Source organism: Meleagris gallopavo, chromosome 1 (genome assembly GCF_905368555.1).
Source record: "Meleagris gallopavo chromosome 1, MGAL_WU_HG_1.1, whole genome shotgun sequence".
Lineage (NCBI taxonomy): Eukaryota > Metazoa > Chordata > Aves > Galliformes > Phasianidae > Meleagris > Meleagris gallopavo.
In genome coordinates this window covers 45661727-45678111 of record NC_139404.1, presented here as the reverse complement: position 1 = coordinate 45678111, position 16385 = coordinate 45661727, and the positions used below count along the sequence as shown (strand labels likewise).

Below are 16385 nucleotides of genomic sequence, written 5' to 3'. Positions count from 1 at the left end.
ACTCTTACTGTGACCACTGGTGAAATGCAGCACCCACTGCCTCACTGTGCTCACACCCACTGTCTGGTATCCATTAACCCTCATCAAGTGTTGATGAATCCCAATAGGTGCAATACCTCAGGGCCGAATTCAGTTACATACCTTTGCTTCATATACACTTCTGTGTCAGATGCCATTCTATCAGACTGCCCCTCTGCTGCCATCTGCCACACGACAACACAGTGTAATGGAATAGTGGCAGGAATGTTCAACCTCTACTGCTGTAGCACCAACATCCATCTCTAACACTGTGGTCCGGCACGATAAAATGGGAAGCATTACTTTTGTAGCAGCCCTTGTATGTACTTGCTACCTACCTTCACCAAATTTGTGTTTCAGAAGCAGTGTGGAGCAGAACAGTCACCACCACTCCACGTAACCTCATGGGCTGCTTTTGTCAAGCAGTTTCCTCCAAAGTAGGAGTATTTCATCCAGTTTTTGCTTGGTAATGACATACAGTTAGGTAATCTATTTATTCACTGGTATCAAGCTGATAAACGCCTTTCAACTACCTGGCTGTCTCTAAGCCGTGCCCCAAAATGGGGCATTATGTTGCCTACTTCCCCCTGGGACTGAACAAAACACCCACCATTTAGAGCAGTGCCCTGCACTCCATGGCCTAGAAAATACCAGGGCTGTATGGGTTAAGAGCCTGTGATAGCAAACTGGCCATGCTGATTGCATCAGTTGCACTGTGAGCTATATAAAAGTGTTTTCCAGATTACATATCTCCATAGGTTACACTGTCTTATAAGGAGCTGCATTTACTCAGTAGGGGAATTTGAGTTAGAAATGTGACACTGCTAGTAAAAATGTGAACTGGAACAAAAATTACCCTGGAAAGAAGCACCTTAAACCTTTCATTTCAGAGAATCTGTACTAAGCATGAAGAGAACAAATAATGAGCAATGAAAGGAGTCTTTGTTATGCTGTGATTTCAAAGCTCTGCCAAAATGTCAAATAATCCATTTAATCAATCAGAAAATTAAAGAATGTGGTAAATTCCCAAGGTACTTTGAGGTTTTAACAGTGCCAAGTAATTCAGCTACTGCATAAAGCTTATGTCACAATAGCAATTACTTAATAAGTAATTTTTGTCTAACCACGTTGATGTAAAAATACAATTTAGTTTTCAAATTATTTGCAGCTGTGATCTTATATGAATACAGCTTGCAGTACCTCAGGAGATGTTTACATTTGTCACTTCAAACACTGCTTTAATCTAATTTTTATCACACTATATCCTTCAAAAAGTTCCTATTATCTCCACACAATAAGAAATTGATTTCTTAAAATGGGTCTTCATGAGATAACCTTCATGAGTAAGAAAAGGAAGGCTCTATCTGTTGATTTACATAGAAGTTTCATTATACGCTTCTGATACCAGTACCCAAACTCCTATAGTTTCAAATAGCAGTTCTTTATAATGTTTGCTTTTCAAACTTGATTATTTGTTTCAGAACTGAGTTTAATGCTCTTAAGAATCCTAGATTATCACCAGTTAAGATCTGAAAATGTGAAACAGGCTACACTGAACATTTTTTTATGTTGTAGACTGTGTTTTTCTATCCCTCTCAAAGGACAAATTTGACAGAGCTGTTAAAAGTGCAGATTTTTGCTTTTAGCAGTCCTAATGAAATCACATATCCAATTCATCAATGTGAAGTTAAACATCAATATGTTATTTAAAAAAAAGTTTTGATGAGTATTTAGATGCATTGTATTGCTTTGGAAAACTTGAGAATACTTTTATTGTCAGCCAAAATAATTCACTACTATTGCGTAAAAATGGCTAAATTCAGCTTAAGTTGAATAGGCCTTAATTTTAAATCAGACTATTTTAGGTTTGGTTCTGCATACAGATTTTCAGGATTTATTTTTTTTTTCTGAGTGTTATCTTGTTTTATTTTAAAGAGATGCACTTATATTTACCAGTAACAATATGGACAATATCTGTTTTTCCTCCATATTTTTTAAAATTGAAATGCTCACAGGAAAGAATCACAAACTCCATTAAATATATATCCGCACTACAGATTTTGTGGGTTTTTTTTGTTTTGTTTTTGTTTTTTTTTAAATAAGCATTCAGTGTAACAAACAAAGCCTGACTTGCATTCATGACAGCAGGGGGTGAGTGTCTTTGTGATCCTGCAGCCTATTAGCATGATCTCCTTCAGTGGCCGGATGAATAGCGACCTTCCTTTCAGAAGCCATAGTGAGTTTTACAAAAGCATCTGTACAGAGGAGGGCTGGAAAGAATCCAGAGTCATGCAGCTTTAACTCACTGATCCTTTCTTCGGTTCTCTATCTCTGCTGCTTACCAACCTCTATCTGTCCCCCTGCCTCGTATTTCCCAGGACAAAGACTGGACAAAGACTAACAGATAGAAGATAGAAGAAGCATCCTGCAGAAATGAACTGAAATAAGTTGAGAACTCCTCAGGGTGCACTCAGCTTCTTCAAAAATTCAAGAACTTTAGCCAAAGAGTAAGCATCAAGTTGGTAACGATTGACTACAGCTGGTCTTCAGATTTTATCGGGCTGGGATATCTCCTTGCATTCCCCTTCCAATGTCTTTCTGGAGCACAAGTGCTTCCAGGGTTGAAAAAACAAGAAAGCGTTCTCCTCATTGCATTTCCTTGTGGGGACAGGAAGAATTAGCATAAAGACTTGGAACCATACATGAAATAAGAAAAATAAAAATGCTTTTTGTCCAAAATATTTTAAAGAGTGAACTATTGCTTTCTGTAATGATTCTTCTGGTTTTCCTACTTGCTAGAGTTCTAAAAGTAACCTAGCTAATTCCTTCAAAATGCTACTTCAGGTTGATCGAATCAACTAAAAATTTAGGTACAAGCAAAGCATTTTCATTTCAAACCTGAAAAAAAATCCTCTTGAAAAGTTCAATTATTCAAGCAAGTAAGTAGTAATATGGAGCCTGAACTCAAACCATAAACAATTGCCACCCATGTTATAAAGGGAGAGAGAAATATCAAAACTCACATAACATTTGCCAGATGATCAATTTATGGGTGACAGTTTGTAATTAAAAAGAGTATAAGGGAGAAGGATTGAAAGTAATAAATACATTGTGTAAAATATTTCTTGAGAAATCAAGAAATCAACCACATTGACAAGACAACTTTCAAGCTAACCCTAGGAATTAAAATGATGCTGAATTATTTGGTCAGAAAAACTTACTTATCTCTACGTACATAGATCCTTCTACCTCTGACTAGTCAACTGAAATAGCACCTCGACTTCTTGTCACATAATGCTAAGCTTCTTTTTCCAAAGTCCAGCATAGTGTTGTGGATGAAGTCAACTGATGCTTCCATCAGCAAGGCAATGATAGTGCTAGGAGAACAGGTAAGCACCAGTGTCCAGAAATAACATCTCTGATTCTACTTTTAGACAGCTATTGCCAACCTCTCTTCTTACCCCAGTGGCACAGCCTTCCCAATAGTTAACAAAGCATTTCATACGTCAGGATTTAATTGCTGTTATTTATTCTCCATGATGCTACCTTTGAAGGCTGATTTAAAACAGTGGCTCTGACAGAATAAAACTACCCTTCATCTTATTTCCTTGCTTTGGAAAACACATTATACTTGTTTTCAGAGGCTTACACACTTTCACAGGTGACATTCAAGCTGTTTGCATTCTCCTAGAAAGACTTAAAAAATCCATCTTGCCACAACTGCAAAGAGGTTGCCTCTCCTGAAAGCTGGTACACTACCTAAGATTATTTAGAGTAGTGCCAGGCATAAGAAGCATGTTGCCTTGCTCTTGACTCAGGCTGTTAATAAATAAAGAAGGTACAAAATATGGACATTTGCAAAACATTAAACCAAGTAGTAACTTTAACATTTCATCGTTGTGACAAGACCTTGCTTTCTTCTGACAAGTGACTGCATTTTAAACGTACACACACACACACTCTCTTCTTACACAAATTGACACTGACAAGAAAAACACTCAGTCATCAAGGCAAGATGTCACGTAAGGCTTGATTGTCAAACTCTTATAACAATAGCGTACAATTCAAAGAGGGATTTCTGATATCATGTCACAGGATTTGTAAGAAAGCATATCCCTTGCTCAGGAAAAAAAAACACAAAAACAACAGAAACAGATCAGTTCCACGTTGGAGGCAGATGGAAGAACAATTAGAGTAGCAATAATAAAGTTCTATGGAAAGAAGATGTTAAAGAAGGATCTACGCTATCTCGGTGAACTGTTACAAAATAAATCCCAAACCTATTCTCTCATCTTCATTGACACAAGAAAAACACATTAGAAACACAGAAACATATTTAAGATGTAACTATACTAGGATATATTATTGCTCAATAATTTACGGGTAAAAACCCGTTGGCACTTGGTTATAAACTGAAGTCAGTGGAGCTGCTACCGCAGACAGACCAAAACAAGTTACCAAAGTGAAATAGTGCATGTAGGTGCCTAGTTTACAGAGATATCTTAACCTTAATGATAGTTCAGAGGATTGCAACTTTCCTGGCATTTCTTTCTATATGTTTTACTCCACCACTTCGTGATTTAATTTGCAGTTTCAAAAAAAGCATGCTTAAAATTTCAGCCTAGTTTCATTAAGCAAATGGGATAAAAAAAACTGCTGGAAGATGAAACCTTCAGGTATGCTGACTGCCCTTGTTATGGCAGACATAAACAGGTCCTGCTCATGCTCCAAGGAAACCTTGCTCCCAGCACACAGGAAGTAGTTACATTAGCACAACACAGAGCCAAGTCTTACATTACCTCAACTTATGTTGAGTAAGTCCTTTTCAGTGACCAAAAGGTCAGGTAAACACTGTATAATTAACAGAGGTGAGGAGAAATAAATCATTTTTTCTTTACCGGGCAAACCTCTTTTGGATCTTTGAAACCACATATATTTTTCTCCAAACAGTTCACAGTAGTGAACTATTAAATGTTTCCTACAAAAAGTTCAGGTATGACAGTGGCCCCAGTGATAAAATCTGTCTTTTGAAACCCAGTTCTTTGTTTCCCCTTCAATCCTTATTCTTATCCGAAGTCAAGGCAGTCATTTGAGGTGAGGTTTATGCTATGCTAAAAAAGCAAGATGTTCAACCTATTTACACCAAATTATCTGAGGGATTATAAACAGCATCAATATATTCAAAAATACGTACATTACATTTTCAGTGTAGTTTCTGACAGAATACATAATACTTATTAACTTGCCCTCACTGCTGCAGAACTAAATCTACTATGGGAAAATGAGTTGGATTCTCATCAGTAGTTAACAATTAATACGTTATTTACCACATTCCCATGGAACTTGTGTAATTTCACAGAAACCAAAAGCACTGCAAAGGAAACAACCGAAAAGGATTACTGGCACTGGTGAAACTGAGCACTTAATTTTTGGTCAGTTGAGTCCTTCCAAACAGGCACTGACATGTAGGAAGAGAGCTCAGCTTTCCTTTATGATCTCACCTTCAACCATTTATTTGGCTCTGCATTTAAAAGTACAACTTGGAGGACATGTGAACCTGGAAGTACTTTGAAAATACAATACAGTACTGAAAGCATACTTTGCAAGTGGGACTGCATTTTTCATTGTATTCTCTGCAGTAACGATGAATTGCATGTTGTTCAGGAGTGACAAAAATAGAGTTTAACTGCCATCTACCATTAAACTAGGTGAAATTGAGAAAAAGAATACAGATGCACACCTGAAACTGTCTAAAGAGCTTTGTTCCAGGTTTCTGGTGAGTAATCACCATATTCAAAGTAAACATTGAAAACATCTGGGGGCAAATGATGAAGACAGTTTTTATCTTAACCATATACAAAGTTGAAACACAAGACTGGTTTATTCTCTCGGCAGTACATCGTGGATACTCTTGGAAGCAATTCTGTTAAAGCATAAAAGACAAATACTTTGCTTTCTAACAGAAGTCTGCAAGTAACTTTTTTTACAAATTTTTACACATTTTACTTCACATGACATTACGTGTGTAAGCCAAAGACTGAAATAATTGCCACACTGTGCCTGTGAATTTGTCAAGGACCAACTTTTCTGGGTGCTATTTGATTTAATCTAGATATCTAAATTTTGGGGGTTGGGGAGGAAGGGGAATATACTTCCTTCCTAATTATTTTTTGAACTTTTCACCAAATGAGGCCCTGAGTAACTATAATGAGAAAGTACTTATTAGCAGACAAAAAAGAAAACAAAACAAAAAACAAAAAACACACAGGAGAGAAATAATGAAGGAGTCAAAGTACAAAAAATCAATAGTTTTATTAGTATATTTTTCAGAGAAAAAATACAGAATAAAAATTGTAAATAGTTGTAACAGAACAAACAAGCTACTCAAAAATATTCCTAAAGGAAACTGGTACTCAAGAGCCAAGCAGAGTGGTAAGGCACTATGTGGAATGGCAGCAATACAAAGAAATTGTCGGGGATTGTTTTCTGTTCTCAGCACTATTAGCCTTTATCTCAGTTACAGAATGAGAAAAGATCATGCACTTTCACAAAGACAAGTAAGTGGGGAAAGAGAATTCTTTGTGAATCCCTAGAACATCTCTCAAATTTGCTCTTGAACATGGAAATAAAGAACCTGGATCACTAGCTAATAACGTAGACCTTGCTTTGTTCTGTCCTTAATTTTCAAGCATTTATGAATTCATTGGATTTTCTTGATATTCATTTTGGCATTTTTTAATTATATACATGAAATTCTTAGCTTAGTGTTTCATATACAGTGTTATCTTTAGCAGAAAATGAAAGATGTATGAACAGTATAAACACTGAACACTGATGTGAAGATGGATCAGCTCATTAGAAACTGATTTCCTCTCATCAAACTACATGAGTAAGGGATGAAGAAACAAAATGAATAACATGGTAGTCAACATGGTGGCATACTAAATCATCTTCCAATCATTCTCAATAACTCTGCAACTACAGCATGCTATCCTGATGGCCCCATCTGAGTTGATGATTTTTCACAATGTATTTCATGGCTTCCATCCCTACATGAGACTTTATTACTATCACATAGGAATAAAAAGCCATAAAACACTAGAGTGAATTTATCTTGATCAGATGCAATACTTATTTTCTTCACATGATTTCACCACCACTCCAAAACTAACCAATAATTTCATGCTATTACTGAACATTTGAAACTTCATTTCAATGACAAGAAACACACTGAAATGGTTACATCACAAAGTAACAGAGCTTTAGCCTTTAAACATTCCTACCTATGAGAATCAAGAAACAATCACAAGACACAACCATTTAATCCACTGATAAAAGACAAGACACCACAGAAGAATGTCACTTCCACATACATCTTTCAACACATAAGGAAAGACAAGACAAAATAGAATCTGGTATAGGTTAAGGCTTTGAAAGCACCACTACCAGCATCTTATTAAAAGTCTTTGCCATGGTGTCACCCTGGCATGCATTATAAAAGATGCAGAGACAATCACTAAGAAATCTTTAAGACATCTGAGCTAAAGTAGAGAAACAAAGCAAAATTTCCTACTTATGGCACTGAAACAGCTACTACCACAGAGTGCTAGCTGATATGGCTCACTAGTCCCTAGGACCTACAGTCTGGGCTATGAGCTATTTACTATAGTTCCAAAGTCCCTATTACTCCCAATCAAAGACAAAATGATACAAATTATAATATGCCCTTATTTTCTTAGCCAGACTGATACTGAGATCCTGGTCTGAAAACAGTTATTTATTAATGTAATTACTGTTCATCTTCTTATTACTACTAATTGGCCAAGTTGAAACACAAGTCTCCAGGGTCATTGAAAAGTCAATACAATAATTTAACTGCCATTTGAAAATAATTTTGCTTGCACACTTGCAAGAAAACTAAGCTGCATCAGAAATGTCTTGTTAAGCAAAAGCCTTCACCAAAAATATTTTATATTTTTCCAGCCAAGAACCCCCTTGCATGATACCAAAATGAATAGTGATGTACTGTTGACACTAGAACTAAAAATTAACTCAGGTTTGATTTATATACTGCTACTCTTTCTTGTCTACCAAATCCAGTTTCTTGCATAATATGATGTTGATAGGATAGAAAAGAGCAAGAAATCATTAAATGAAAGGAAGTGCATAAATAAATTCAATTATCATGCATAAAACATGCAAATGATTTAAAGACTGCATATGAAACTCTAGTTTATATTCATTAATCTCAGGTTGCACTTTTGAGAGAGAAAGAGACACTAATTGGGTCCAGATTAATGCACTCCCAAACCTTCCAATTTGTTTTTAGGTGAAGGTTAAATGAGATGTGTTAAAATAAACACAGCTGCTCACATCCCCAAATCTCTACCATTTGTGGGAAAAATCAAAAACTAAAAAGTATATTGCAGGCTTAGTGTAACTGAGAATTAGGCTTTTCCTGGGGAGCTCAAAATTGCCATTTGCCCACTGCAGCTTTTTATAAAAACTTTTCCCCAGGAAGATAACTTTGTGCTGAAAATTTGTCCAAACATCAAGCTAGACACATGACAGAGAACAGGGTGGAAGGGTTTTTATTTGTCTAAATCCTGTCATGTTTTCCTCCCTTACTCCAAAGGATACTGCTGATGGAGCATCTCAAATACCACGAAGTCATTGTAATAAGTGGCTTAGCCACAGTCTGGCACATTGCTGCCACACAACTCAGTGTAGTGGGAAACAAGGCCTCACAAGATGGCTCAAGGGGCTCAAATTTATTCAATCAGACAGCAGAAAAGCAACATATAATGAAAAAAAAACTCCTCCAATCCACTGCCTGCACCAGGCTTCACTGTTCCTTGGCACCCAGGGAGTCTAGCAAATCAGCTGGGGATGGAAATAGTCTCCTCCAACTGCCCCATCTCACTAGCTGTTAACTCCTGCCTACCCAGGGCTAGTCCTGCCCTAGAAGAAAGGGAGGTGTAGGTGAAAGGCTTTTGGCCCAGAAACAAAGAACAACAAAAGAGCCCATTCCCAACCTTTGACGAAGGAAGATTAAATGAAATAAATAACAGTAGCAACAACAAAATGTCACCAAACTAATTTCACGCTGAAAACAATGAATTTGGATGAGAGACTCCAAGGGGAAAGGTTAGAATGCTATCAGTGACGTAATTTCTCTTCCCTTTTGTTAAAAGACACTGGAAATAGAATCCCTCCAATATAACAGAACATATTTGTACAGGATGGGATGCATTTGAAATCTTATTTTTCTCTGATTGATTTTAAAATGTTTTCCTCCTCTACTATAGACATTACACAATGAAAGCACAAAAACACATACATGTAGACTCAGACATATGTTCACAAACATCGTTTCAGACACAGATCCTGCTGACAGCCTGACTTGGAGAGCTTTTTATTAAAATTAATTTTTGCACACTTGCAGTTGCTATATTAGCTGCAATAAATAACAACAATAAGGCTGAAATCTGTCAACATCTTGACAAATATTCAAAGGGCTGTTTAGGTAGGAAATATGCTTATGATATTCATTGCTCCTAAAAGAGAAAATGATTATACAGTAAGTAAACCCTAAGTAAGAGCTAAAGATATTCACCTCATGAAGCCATTGCTCAACTAGCCCCTTGGCACTTGCTGGAATTATTCACAGCACGAGCTCTACTTTTTCATTTTCTGCTGACTCCATGTGGGTAATTTCTTTCTCATGATTAAAAGTGAGCTTGGCAATTCCTTCAAAGCATTTCTTTAGGTGTGGCTGGATGTGGAGTGGATCCTTTGTCTCAGGAAGGGTTCTTGAAAGATCATTGCTGCACTGAGAAAAAAAAAAAAAAACCTGAAAAAAAAAACAGAAACATTTTTAAAAAAGAATTTTATAGGCACTTATACAAACATTTTTTACACCACCAGCACCAACAGACAGATGCAATGGACTGTTTACCTTGGAAAGAATAGTCTTTTCTTCCCCAAATAATCATTCAAGGCCTTCCTGAATGTCATCCAAAAGCGATTCTGCCTCTTCCAACTTATCCAGCATCTGGGGCTGCGAGATAACCCTCGTGGCATTGGTCTCCTTCACTGACTCCTTCGTTATTAGCCTCCTGGTGGGTGAGATAGAATACAGCGAATGTAATAACCATACTTCACACAACAGGCTTGCTCTCTCTTTTAAATTGAAAATCCCCTTATTACAAAACAAGGGGTGTTCTTTTTCTTCTACCTTTAAGTAGGACTGCCACATTCATTGCTTTTTACAAAAACGCAGCTGCTTTTTAAGCTACAGATAAATAGAATCTGCTAGGCGGTAATTCTACTCAGTCTGAATGCATTATTTTCTAAGTCACTTTGGCAAGGGACTTTTTATTATAAACTGGAATGAACAAATCCTTTTCTCAAATGATTATGAGTATGTTTTGTTCTATACTATTAACCTACAATGCCAGATCAGCTACTTTTTGCTTCAGCTAGTCCAATAAATTAATACATTCTTTCTGGGAAATTAGAGAGCTAATTATTAAGACTTTCTAGACTAATGATGAAAACATAAATAACATAGAGCAATGAGGAATGGTGTATCAATAACGTTCACACAGTCTCTTTGATGTGCACAATGCAACCTCCCATTTCAACACCACTGATGTGTGAATGGGAGTTATTTTGACTGGATCTACAGAATTTTCATAAAGCTTTGTTATAGTGATATATAGCCGTATTTGATATTTTATGAGAACTGAGGAAAAAAGGCAAATCTGAAACACAGTTTTTCATATACCTGTCCCTGGTGCCCGTTTTGTTTTCCTATTGTTGGACTTTCAACTTATAAAAAAATCAGAAAGAATAGAATAGAAGCCAAAGCTACAAAGACATTAAAACAGACAAAAATTCAGACTTGTATTATTACTCTTTTCACCATAAAACATAATCTACTGTGTTTGACTTGAAAAATAGTTTATAGAGAAGAGTTTGATATTCCCCAGTCTTCACAAAGTAGAATACAGCTCTGAGGTTTTTAGGACTGTCAGTGATTCAGAACACTTGGATTTGACAAAGAAAAGGTTTTAACAACATTCCAAGAGCACAACACATTTTGTTCAACTGTTGTCAATAGTTTATAATTACTGGTACAAAAACACTCCAACAAATGAGATGCAAACACTTAGGTATTTCCACATAATTGCCTTTATGCAAAATACACTGTGGTTAACTGCATTTGAAAAAAAAAAAGGAGAAGACAAAGAAGAAAGAAAAATCTTTTCTGCTTATTAGTTCAAATTCATTTCAGTACTGATGATCTGAAATCCAATGGTAGAAATATATGAAGAATGGATTGAACAACTTTGGTCCAGCATTCAGAATTACAAATAAGTAACAATCCTAGAAACAAGAATATATTTGGTTTACACAGCCACTATCTTAATATCGTACTTTCATTGAGAATAATCCCATCCTTATTTACATATTTTTGCTTGAAAGACTAAGAGAAGTGGCATTTATTAGACATTCTTCAAAGCAGATACTGCAGGAAGATATATGAACAAAATCAACAACACTGATATGACTTTGTGAAGCTAAACCTTGCTACATGAACAATTTCTCAGTCCTCTGGGAGTCCTGACAAACTATGAATGCTTTTGAGTTGCTGGTCTCCATTATCTGGAGGCCAAATGCTGGAATTCCAGGAGAAGCCTAATTTGTGTATAATGAAGAGCAAATCTATTCTACTGTGTTGTGACTATACGTATCAGTAGAACTTTGAAGATGTGAAAGTAAACGAACATCTAGACAAAGATTAACTCAATTGACTACACTCTATATATACTATTTTAAAGGAGAGAGATCTCACCAGTTAATTTACTGTTTAAAAAAGGCTATATTTTGTGCAAAGTTGTACGTTTTTGTACATTCAAAATACATCCTTCCAGATTACCTCCAAAACAAAGGCACTATCTAGGACACTGTGCTACATCAAAGAACAGTGGAAATGAGGTTTAGCAATGTGGAAGACTGTCTCCCTGTTTCCCTTAAATTAATTTCTGAATGAAAGCTATTCTCAACCACTTAGTGGTTGTTCTCTAGGCAAGTTACTGGCCTACTCGCCTTCAGATTAGTGAATATCCTATCTTTAACACTCAGTAGTGAACAATTTGTTATGATTAAAAATGAACCTATTTTGTTTCAGCTGGAACAGTCAAGGTCAATGAAATTGGTGGCATCTACAGCTCATCTTATCCTGAGTAGTGACAGACAGCTTTCCTTAGAAGTGATGGTTATGGTGAAAAATGATTAAGATAGTCAGCAAACATTATAGTACTATTAAGGGCCTGTTTCCATACAGGGACAATATCTATAAATTCTCAGTTCTGTACGTTATCCAGCTTTATGCTAGAAAGCAGAATCAAAGTACCATGAAGATGGTTTCAGGAAAAAGAAAAAATTTACCACATATCTTTAGCAAAACTCCTTATAGGCACTGTTTTGCCTTGAGCCTATATATAAAGTGAGTTGCATATCTCTTCCTAAATATTTCTCACAAGATTTAAAGAAAGTGTTTACAGGTGCTTTTTGATATGCATACACTCTCAGTAATCTATAGACGGTTCAATAGCACATCAAGTATAACTAAACACAGATAATACTCTGAGGAAGTTACAGCAGTAAAGGCAAATTTTAATGATTTTACTTTGCCTGAAATGAAAGGAGACTCTAGGTCCAAACTATATGGGGAGTAAGTAAGATTTTGCACATTTAACAACCAAGATCTTACCATTTCTCATTCACACCTCTCCTCGTAGTGCCATGGAGTTATTTCTGAAGCAGAACCTGAAGTCATTACTCCATAACACCCTGCATAAATCATAAAAATAAAACTTCAGACATCCAAAGATGTAAGTTACTGTATATGCCCCGTTATATCATTTTTATACTGAGTTTTAAAGAAAGTGTTGCTTTTTTTTCCTAGAAGCAAAAGTATTTGACATCATAGAACCATAGAATCATAGAATCATAGAAAGGCTTGGGTTGGAAGGGACCCCAAGGATCATCAAACTCCAATCCCCTCCCACAGGCAGGGCCACCAACTTCCAGATCTGGTACTATGCCAGGTTGCCCAGGGCCCCATCCAACATGGTCTTGAACACCTCCAGGGATGGAGCATCTACAGCCTTTCTGGGCAGCCTATTCCAGCACCTCACCACTCCCTCTGTAAAGAACTTCCCCCTGACATCCAATCAAAACCTTCCCTCCTTGAGCTTAAAACCGTTCTCCCTTGTCCTATCACTGTCTGTCCTTGTAAAAAGTTGTTTCCCGTCCTTTTTATAACATCCTTTTAAATACTGCAAGGAGGTCACCCTGTAGACTTTTCCAGGCTGAAACAAGTCCAGCTCCCTCAGCCTGCTTTTGCGGGGCAGGTGCTCTAACCTTCTTTATGGCTCTTCTCTGGACCCCCTCCAACAGCTCTATGTCTTTCCTGTATTGGGGAAACCAGACCTGGACACAGTACTCTAGAAGGGGCCTCAGGAGGGCAGAGTAGAGAGAGACAATCACCTCCCCGTACCTGCTGGCCACCCCTCTGCTGACGGAGCCCAGGATACCATTGGTCTTTCATGCTGCAAGAGCACACTGCTGGCTCATGTTCAGTTTTTTCATCCATCAGGACACCTAGGTCCTTCTGCACAGGGCTACATCAAAATACTCTAATAAATATTTTGCAAAAGATATTCTTTACCTCTTTCGAGTTCTGCTTCATGGAGTACAATGAGGAATAAGACATGCACGAATACCTGTTTTACTTTCTCACTTGGCTGATTTGCTAACTTACTGGGAGAATATGTCTCAATTGTTTCTGAGTTCATGTCATAAAAACTAAACAGAAATCAATTTAAGACAATGAAGTTCAAACTTTTCTCTCTCAATACTCTATGGAGCAAAAGTGGCACAGCTAAGTTGGAAAAGTTTTAAATAATGAAAATCACTGAAGCCTAAACTACACACGATATTGTGAAAGCTGAGATGTGAGATGGAGATGAAATCTAAAAGCTAATTAAATTCAACAAGAGCCTCTCAAAGGCAACATACCAGCTTAGCCTCCCATGCTAATATTTCGTTTTGAAGGGTGCAATAAATGGAGGTCTTTTCATGGCTGCAGATTTCAAAATGTGATCCACCAGCTAAACCTGAGAGGGGAGAAAAAAAGTAGATTAGATGCATGGATTACTGTACTGAATAGATGCCAAGGCCAAGATAAAAAGAATAGATAAGTTAGGGCTTCTGAGGAGCTAAATTTGAAGCCAACCAGCAAAACGGATTGAACCTTATTACCTCTAGTCACTGAGAAATTCCCTAGGCAGTTGGATGTAATTTGAAAAGGTCAGAAAAAAAATTTCCTTCACAGTATTATTTCTTCATGGTTTAAGGGTGTACGTTTGTGAGATGCCAGCTCTAATCATTTTTATTGACTTGCTGTGGAGAGACAGACAGATGCACAAGGAAACAAGACAGATGTGTAAGACATGTCCTACCTTTGTTTCCAGTTCTAAAACATATCACAGTATTAGGTACATTTTAATAATTTCAGTTTGTCCTTTGTTTTCACCAAGTGCCTTGTTTGTCTACGTCAGGCACAAAAAGGGGAAAAAATTGTGCATATCATTGAAAACTTGCTACAATTTTTCATACTTGATATGAGAGTTCGTTGAATTTTGTGTGAATCTGACTGGAATTCAGTAAGTGTAATAGGATTTTCTAAACAATTTTAGGTATTCTCAGTTGATTTTTCTTTTCACTTAAAGGGAAGCAGCTCTCTCTGAACAGATTATAGAATGACCTTCAACATACTGACAGTAAAAGCTTTGTTATCAGTGTGGCTGTCCTGTGGAAAAAAAAAAAAAAAAAAAAAAAAAAAAGCCAACACAAAAAAAAAGAAAAAAGAAAAGAAGAAAAAAAAGAAGAATCAACAAAACAAACCACCTCAATTAAAAGCATTTAATTATTTTACTTAGCATACACAGAGGCTTGCAATCAATCTGAACATTTGCTAACATTACATTAACAGTCAATTTTTTTTGTCATGCAATTAAAATCAAAGGAGATTTAACAACACAAAAGCAGAATTATCCATCCAAGCCCCTAGAAAAGTTTAATTAACATTAGATTTCCTTTCACTCAGAAGACATTTGTCTTCCATTCATAACACAAACATCGGTATTCATTGTATTTTCACACTGAATGCAATGCAGAGACAATTTTAATGGCCATTAAAGTATAGCTCTATGATTTCCTCCACTGCATTATGTTTATGGAACCTGTCTGAAAGATGACTAAAACTGTTTCCACTTGGATAAGAAAGCCATTTCTGTATGGTCGTATTCCCTCCCTTTAAGCACCATACGTTCAGAGTAAGAAGAAATTTCAGCAGAATTGTTGCATATATATATTCACTCCTCCAGAACATTATAGCTGTAAAAGGATCAGGAAGTGTTAGCCATAGAGGGGAACAAAAAGCATGGGGAAATGTTCCACTCACAAAAGCTGATATTTGCAACTGAAGTGGGACTGTTCCCCAGTACAAAAGATGTATAGTTCATTGAACTATATCTTCAACAATTCTTGATGGTTTCAAAAAAGAAGACAAGCAAATCTGCCTCCATGGAAAGGATGGTAGGGAAAGGGAACAACACAATAGATTTACACTCAACAACTCTTTTTAAATTTATTTTTTTATTAATCAGGCTCTCACTGTCTCATCTTCAGGATGATACTGAATCAGAATGATAATTTGATATTTTAAGATAAGAAATGTGTAAATACAAAGAAACCATCCAGTTTCTGGGCTATCAAGACAGCGTCTTTGCTTCTATTTTTTTTTTTTTTTTTCCAGAAGAAAGACTTATAGAGAAATTAAGTTCTGTTATCCTAATCTTAAAAATTAACTTATGAACCCTGTGAGTCTTTTAGCCCCCAAATATCAAAAATAAAGTAACACACATCTTACGGATTATGAAAATAGGAGATGTTTGAGACAAGAATATTTAATGTTAGAGACTCAGTTTTCCAATGAATATTCCTCCAACATATTTTGGTGCCACTTACAACACGGTAATAAGACACCTCATTTAACTGTTGCAAAACCCTTACTGCTTTTGTTTCCTTATTGTTCCCATCTCCTGAATAACAGCAGGTGATGTTGTATGATCTTACATATTGTTCCTTCTCTCAAATCAGCCAGCATTCAAAGACCATTTAAAAAACTAGGAGAATGCATTTAAGATTTTCACTGTGCACGACATCTTTCTTGCTCTATCTGAGCCAGATTAACATGTGAGAGAAACTGGGACTTTGATAAGACAACCAGT

General features: G+C 36.5%; 1 long non-coding RNA gene across 2 annotated transcripts in view; it reads right to left on the bottom strand.

Moving 5' to 3' along the window:
- Positions 1-6311: 6311 nt before the first annotated feature.
- The window catches only part of LOC146545280 (uncharacterized), a 76502-nt gene continuing 66428 nt past the window's right edge, over positions 6312-16385 (bottom strand). Inside the window, exons 6-9 of one of the 2 annotated variants that reach the window (XR_014883237.1) lie at positions 14110-14207; positions 12800-12879; positions 9977-10136; positions 6312-9871 (exon numbers count right to left, since the gene is read on the bottom strand). This is a non-coding gene — a long non-coding RNA (uncharacterized LOC146545280). Of the gene's footprint in view, positions 9872-9893; positions 10137-12799; positions 12880-14109; positions 14208-16385 lie in introns of those variants that run through there. The other variant, XR_014883238.1, reaches the window with a different exon arrangement.